Here is an 8,350-nt window from a genome sequence, read left to right on the forward strand (position 1 = left end):
GCAGAATGGGGGGGAGGAGGAAAGAACTCTCATACACAGTTTGTAGGAATGTAAATTAGTATAGCCACTATGGGAATCATTATGGAGATTCCCCCCAAGATTAGGAAGGGAATCATCATATCATCCAGCTATACCATTTACTCCTCAGTATTTATCCAAAAGAATTAAGGTCAGCATATTATAGTGATCCAGGCCTGTTCATGTTTGTAGCAGCATTACTCAATATTGTGAACTGTGAATTACTGTATGAATTACCAAGTTAGGAACCAGCCTAGGTATCAGTCAGTAGATGAATAGATAAAGAAAATGTGATATATAGACATAATGAAGTTTTATTCAGCCATAAAGAATTACAAAATTATGTCATTTGCAGGAAAATGGATGGAATGGAAGAGCATTGTGTTAGACAAAAGAAAGTAGACTCAGAAAGTCAAGAATCATGTTTTCTCTCAAATGTGGAATATAGTAAGAAAAAAAAGAGAACTCATGAAAATAGAAGGGAGAACAATAAGGAAGAGGAAGGAAATGAGGGGAGGAGAGGGAAGGAGGGAAAGGGGGTACTGAGGATTTAAATTTATGAAATTATAATGTGCATATACAAACATATCACAATGAAACCACTATTCTGTGCAATTTTTATGTACTAATAAATAAAATCAACACTTAACAAATTGGCAGTCATCTAATGCAAAATAGAGGAAAACTCCTAGACGCACAGGATCCTGGACATACCTGTATAGTTGCTTTCTATAATCTTGAAACAATCACGTCAAAGCCTGTTGCTGGCATTCCTCTGCCTGTGTGTAGGGCATGATGTGAGATCTTGGAGATCCCCAAAATGATGTTAGTGCTCTTTTTCGGTGGAGACTTGAGTTTCAGCTTTGAAGATTCAGTGAGCTGCTGGATGGCAACTTTAGTGATCTGATTGATGCTGTTCAACTCCAGCAGGCCTGTATCTGAAGAAGAGAACATCTTGCTGACAGGCACACCATGACACAAGATGGCCTCAATGGAGTGTCCTTCTTGATGACCTTCACCTGATGGACATCTTCAGCAGAGACTCAGAGCTCAGCTGGGACAGCTTCCCCATATTACAGTGAGGCTTGGTCTTCATGGCAGTGACATTAGTGACCACAGTCCCACATGGAATCACAGTGTGGTCCTTTTCTATCTTGGCAGCAGCAACAGGGGGAGGGGTTTGACAGGATTTGAAGTCACTGAGTTCTATGTAAGGAAACTCTTCAGCGACTGATCCCAGCCCCAAGCTGATGAGGGTGGGCCAGTGAAAAGTTCTGCAGCCTGGAAAACTGCTTCTTGAATAGGTCCAGAGAGACAGTCGTCATGGCCAGCAGACCTCTGAGGACCACCAGTCCTCTGCAATCTGCAGGTGTAACTCCCTGTACTTGGTGTTCAGCTCAAAAGTAAACTCTTCCTTCCAAATGAGGTGAACAGTGTTCTTGGCTAGGGTGCTGGTGAATCTCTGGACAGGATCATTTAGCTGGGCAATGCACAAAGGGTTAATAGTACCTGAAGCACCAAGATCATTTTGCAGTGAGGCCCTGATATTCTTCACTGCTGCAGTCTGGCTAGGCACAAAATCACGAGCCACTCAAGCAGGAACAAACTTTATTTCCAAAACTCCCGTGAATGCCAGGCACGCAGCCTTCCCCCAGGACACACTACACCAACAGGAAATCCCTCCTCTGGAATTCCCTCCTACCGCACTTCCCCAACCAATGGGAACTCTCTGGGAGTCTCCAAAGTAGCAGGCCTAGGCAGACAGCAGGGGTCTAAACTCCAATTGAATGCAAATCTTAACATCATCATCATCATCTCAATGGCTTCCTGGGGTCACCTTTCAACCAAAAATGCCATGTGTCATTCCTACTTGGCTATGGCTCTCTCAGCACTTCACCTGTGGTTTTAGTTCATGAGTCCTTGGAGGTTTAGGAGGACAGGATTCCTGAATAGTACATGAAATGTGCTGTGGATTCTGAGCCTCTTTTACATCTATAGGCATGGTGCTCAGAACCACTGATAGAGAGGCAGAACTCACCAGGTTATTCAAAATATCCTTGAGGGTTTCAAGTATTGCATTTGTCTCACCCACCTGGCCTTCCCTTGGTGCTCTAGGCTGGATCTGGATGGTCACTTCTGGTACATGGTACACCACCTAATCTGATGTCTTCTCTCTTTTCTTTCACGCATAGCTCCAGGAAGAGCTGCATGTCATACATCTGATGTCTGAGCCCACTGCTGAGGATGCTGCACTGACCAGGAACTGATGGTTCTTGCCTACCATGTGACAGGTCACCACCTTCTCCTGGGCTGACTGGACCATGCTGGAGACTTCTCCAACTACAAGTTCCTGGAGTTGTGGCCACTGATCCTGCTGAAAGAAGAGCTGCAGGGGGTCCCTTCTCCTTTTGACCTCATGTTTCAGGGTGACCATCCAGGCTGCCTACCACTTTTTTCTTCAGCTGTTCAGAGTCAGGATCTAAGAAAGCAGCACATCTGACTCCAGGCACTGCTCCTCTTTGGGCTCTGCCCACTGTTGTGGCAGCAGGTCACCCCCTGGCCAGCACCCACTGCATCAGGTAGAAGCCCCCCATGACCAGGGCCAAAATGAAGAGTAATATCAACATGAACCACTGGATCTCACCAATCCAGCAGCCTAGCAGGGCCATGATGTTGGCTCATACCCTGCCTGCCTTGCCCTAACTTTCTGGAGTAGTCCCTGTGCCAGGACTCATACCTGGCCAGCAGCAAACTTAGGACATCTGCTGGTGGCCAGCCAGTGGCTGAAGAGGGTACAGTGGCCCCAAACTTGGAGAGGTGCAGAGCCCTGAGGCCCAGTGAGGGGAGCAGGGAGGGAATACACTGCTGGAGCCAGGAGGCCATGGTAGGGAATGGTCAGTACGTCTGACTAGTGCATCTCTCTTCATCCTTTTATAAATTGAACTTTCTATCATTCTTATGAATAATTCATGAATGAGATTTCATGAAAGCACCATCAAACAACAACATTCTTTATAGAACTACAAAAAAAATCTGCAAAGAACAAAAGACCCTGAATAGCAAAAACAATCCTGAGCAAACAGCATTGCTGCAGACTTCACAATACTCAACTTAAAAATATCCCACAGAGCCATAGTAACAAAAACACCATGGTCCTAGCATAAAAGCAGACATGTAAACAAATAGATGGAATAGGTGGCACAGAAACCAACCCACACAACCCAGCCATCTGATTCTTAACAAAGGTAATAAAAGCAAGTGCTGGAGAAAAGACAGTCCTTTTAACAAACAATTCTGGGAAAACTAAACATCCACCTGTAGAAGACTGCAACTAGATCCCTATTTCTCACCTATGTCAACTCAAAATGAATCAAAAACCTTAACAAAATAACTGAAACTTCCAAACGACTAGAAGAAAACACAGGGAAACACTCCAAGTCATTGGAACAGGCAATGACATCCTGAATAGAATTCTCGTCTTCTCTCAGGAAATAATAGCAAGAATCAACAAATGAGACTGCATCAGTTTAAAGAGCTTCTGCACAGCCCAGGAAGCAATTTTCACAGACAGAATATAGAAAGGGGAAAAATCTTTGCCAGCCACTCTTGAACAGAGAATGAATACCCCAAATATATACATATAAAACTCAAGAAACTTTACAGAAAAATCACACAACCAATCAATAAATGGGCAAATAAAATGAACAGAAACTTCTCAAAAGAAGCACAAATGAACAATAATTGTACAAAAAAAAATGTTCAACATATTTAGCCATCAGGGAAATGCAAATCACAACTACACCAAGATTCCATCTCACCCAGTCAGAATAGCAATCATCATTATCCAAAGTACATGTATGAAGACACGAATTGGTGTGAATATACTATGTATTCAACCAGAGATATGAAAAATTGTGTTCTATATGTGTACTAAGAATTGTAATGCATTCCACTGTCACTTATAAAAAAAACAGCAAAAAAGAATAGCAGTCATCAAGAAAACAACAACAACAACAAAAATGATTGCTGGTGAGGATATGAGGGAAGTGGAACACCCACACACTGTTGGTGAGAATATAAATTAGTACAGCCATATGGAAATCAGGACAGAGTTTCCTTAGGATACTAAATATAATACTACTTATGATCCAGCTATATAATTCCTTGAAAGAATTAAAATCAGTTGTTTTTAAGTCCTTTGGATATAGACCAAGGAGAGGGATAGCTGGGTCAAAGGTGGTTCCATTTCCAGTTTTCCAAGGATTCTCCATACTGCTTTCCATATTGGCTGCACCAATTTGCATTCCCACCAGCAATGTTTATAGCAGCACAATTCACAATAACTAAAATTTGGAACCAACCTAGAGGCCGCTCAATAAATGAATGGATTAAAAAAATGTGGCATATATACACATTGGAATATTACTCAGCAATAAAAGAGAATAAAATCATGGAAATTGCTGGTTAATGGATGGTGTTGGAGAAAATAATGCTAAGTGAAGTTAGCCAATACCCAAAACACAAATGGCGAATGTTTTCTCCGATATAAGGAGACTCTCCCACAGTGGGGTAGGGAGGAGGAGCATGGGAGGAATTGACAACTCTAGATAGGGCAGAGGGGTAGGAGGGGAAGGGAGGGGGCAGGGGGTTAGCAATGATGGAGAAATGTGATAGACATCATTATCCAAAGTACATGCATGAAGAATGAACTGGTGTGAACATACTTTATATACAAACAGAGATGCAAAATTGTGCTCTATATGTGTAATAAGAATTGTAATGCATTCCACTGTAATGTATTTAAAAAATAAAATCAATTAAATATTTTTTAAAAAGAATTAAAGTAAGCATACTATCCCATAGTTTATTGTTTCCTGTGAATTGCATCACAATTCAAAATAGATAAGTTATGGAATCAGACCAGATATATCCGTCTATGGATGAATGGATAAAGAAAATCACACACACACACACACACACACACACACACACACAGTGGAGTATTATACAGCCATAAAGAACAATAAAATCATGTCATTTATAGAAAAATTAAATGGGATGGAGATCATAACATTAAGCAAAATAAGCCATTCACAGAAAAACAAGTATACAATTTTTCTCATGTGAAATCTAGGGGTGAAAAAAGGCATGAAAGTACCAGGGAGACTTATTAGGGAAAAGAAAGGAGTATGGTGAGGTAGAGGGTCATGGGCATGGATATCCAATTGACAGAATTCAAAGTGCAGTCCCAATTCTCACACTTTGAGAGCCCCCTGATGAATTCTGTATTCTAGTGTTGCATCAAGACTACAAAGCTTTTAGCGCATTAGCACATTGATGGATCTCCTAAGAATACTGGTGCCTTAGGGTGTTAGTCAATTTTCCATAACTATAATAAATACCTGACATAATCAACTAATAAAGAGAAAAAGTATATTCTATCTTGCAGTTTTGAACTCCATGATTGATCAGACCTATTTTTAGCTTTCTGGTGGTGGGCAACTTATAGTGGAAGGTGGGCATGGCCAAGCAAAACTACTAGTCTCAAAGCCAGGAAGAAAAAGAGAGAGAGGCAGAGAATGGTGTCTTAAAATCCCCTCTAGGAGGACATCCCTAATAACCTAAAAATTTCACCTAGACCCCATTCCCTTCAGGTTATGTGAGCTCCAAAGAGCACTACCCTGGGAACTTCATGGACTTTTGTAGGACATTCCAGATCCAAACTCTAATATATCCAAATTATAATTATACTTCCATAGTGTACAATTATAGCACATTACTTTGAGATAATGCTGTTGCTGTGTTTACAAAAACCCTCTGCTTAGTGATGTTTGGGAGCCTGAAATGATGTAAAATAAATAGATTTATTCTGGATATGTGAACTTTGCTCCAAATTAGTTTGCTTGTTTGTTTTTGGACTCTTTTATGCTGTCCCTTTTCCATGTAAGCTTCAGTTCCTATAACTTTACCTGGCAACATCTACTCTAATATTTAATGAGCACTTCCATTTGTTTTTATCAGAATCATGTGAGTATTGTAGAAAAAAAATCTGCCACTAAAAATTCAGGGAAAGGACGTCTTTTAAAAGTATTTCAAGAATTAAAATTATTGAAATAGTCTCCATCTTTTTTCCTCATTAGGTATGGTACATAAATATTACACAGTGGTTGCTTAAATCAATTTTACGCTACATGCAGAAATTCACATTTCTGCACTCACAGGTCAGCCAATAATCTGAAATGTCAAACATTTCTCTTTTCTGAATCATGCAGCTTTGTGTGGATGTATAAAATACCTGAGAAAAACTCAGAGGAGGAAATATTTTGGCTAATGATTTCAGAGATTTTCATCCATAGTCAACAGGGCTCCATTGTTTCTGGGCCTCTAGTGAGCCAGAAGGTATGGCAGAATAAAGCTCTTCATCTCATAGCCAGGAAATGGGGGTAGGGGGAGAATCAGGGACAAAATAATACTTCAAAGGCACACCCCCAGTGACCCATCTCCAAAGGGGCCCAACTTCCTAAAGTCTCTACCACCTTCCAAATAGTGCCACCAACTGGGACCAAGTATCCAACACATAAGTCTTTGGGGGCATTCCAGATGCAAACTACAACATTTTCCTAAAAGGAAATGCTAATAGTAAGAGGTAGCTCTCACTTGAGTTCTTTAAAATTGCATGCCAAGTACACATCTTAAAATCTGGCCTGATTAGGCAACTGCATGTCCTCAGGTTCCAAAGTGAATCCTACACTTTGTAAAATATCAAGCAATGCATCAAAATTAAGTTGGCATAATTATACAAATAGGTTTAAAATATTTAACTCTGGGTACTTTTTCTTCTGACTATACTTAGATTTTTTTTTAAGTTAATTGTCACCAGGTGTAGTGCCACTCATGTTTAATCCCAGTAGATTGGGAGGCTGAGACAGGAGAATTGCAAGTTCAAAGCCAGCCTCAGCAATTTAGTGAGGTCTAAAGCAACTTAACTAGAACCTGTCTCAAAATTAAAAAAACAAAACAAATATAAATAAATAAATGAAAGGGGCTTGGGATGTGGGTCAGTGGTTAAGCTCCCCTGGGGTTCAATTTTTGGTGCCCAAAACAAAAAAGTTATTTGTTAATGGGTACCAAAATAGATAAAGTAATAAGTTTTAGTACTTTACAGCATAGTGAAGAGACTATAGTTCAAAATAGTTTATCATATTTTTTATAAAATAGACCAGACCCCCACACTCTGGGGAGACCTTACACACCATTAAGTAGAGGCTGTGTTCTCTCTTTGATCAACCCTCACATCCAGAAACTGCTGGAGATGCTAATTACCAGAAGAGTAGAATCAAAAATGTGAAAGGAAAATGCTAAGAATGGGTCCTCTTTCAAATCAATGACCCCAAACATGGATTCTCTGGGAAAAATGTTGAAGTCACCGAGGGACAAGAGAGACACCACTGCACAACCCTTCTGGAACACAAAAAGGAAACTAGAGCATCTTCCTATTTCTTTCAGCATTTCTCTTACCACAAGGCCTTGGGGGACCTTCAGAGCACAAATGTAGTCAGTTGTTCTGGGGCCTTCCCTCTCTGCACAGCGAGTCCCTGGTGGCTACTGCTTGGATCTCTATGAGGTCTTCCTCTGCACAATGTAAAGCTGTCACATTTAACAGTCTCTGATTCTTTCCTAGTTCAATCCCAGGCTCAAAAATCTCCACAACTTTCTAAGGACCAGATCTTGCCCAACTATGTCGCCCAATCCCAATTTTTAACACAAACACTGCCTCCATCTGTGGCTCAGGTCCAGAACCACACAGACCTCACATCCTCTTTCCCAAACCTACCACCTTTTTCTCCACCCTAGAAGAGGACCCACAGAAAAATTTGCCCTATATCCCAGGAGGAGGTATGGCCTCTCATCCCAGCTAAAAATCAGCATGTGGAACCCCTTACAGAAGCAACAGAAACACAGGAAGGTTTTACCCTCTTTGCTCCAAAAAGCTCAGGAAGCCAATAACCAATCCACTCTAACCATCACCAGGGCAGTCACCCCTCTCTGAGCCTCAAGTCGGCCTCCATCCTTCCTGGGGATTCTAACAGCACCAAGCTCCAGGAGCAACCAGAGCAACAGAGTCTAGGGAAGTTCATTATGGATGAACAGCAGTCTGGCCCTCCCTGCAAATTTCATGCATCCCAGGTCTTGACAGAGCTCAGGGAAAATTCTCAAGGAAGTGTTGTGGGTGCCAGGCAAAAGATAAGCATGGCCCCTTCCTGGCCACCCAGTTCTCTGAACTTGCTTGTGAAAGTAGCAAAGCTGTGCAGAAAGTGAGGTCCTGCTGCTC

The 8,350-nt window shown here is 41.3% G+C and overlaps 1 pseudogene across 1 annotated transcript; it reads right to left on the minus strand.

The window, feature by feature from the left end:
* Positions 1 to 747: 747 nt before the first annotated feature.
* On the minus strand, positions 748 to 2,901 carry LOC308631392 (C2 domain-containing protein 2-like; annotated as a pseudogene). The gene is made up of 5 exons: positions 2,756 to 2,901; positions 1,916 to 2,588; positions 1,355 to 1,498; positions 1,038 to 1,171; positions 748 to 976 (listed from the first exon to the last, which is right to left on the minus strand). The product of its transcript is annotated as a C2 domain-containing protein 2-like (transcript).
* Between the last annotated feature and the right edge of the window lie 5,449 nt (positions 2,902 to 8,350).

Source organism: Spermophilus citellus (genome assembly GCF_964194105.1).
Source record: "Spermophilus citellus genome assembly, chromosome: 12".
NCBI lineage: Eukaryota > Metazoa > Chordata > Mammalia > Rodentia > Sciuridae > Spermophilus > Spermophilus citellus.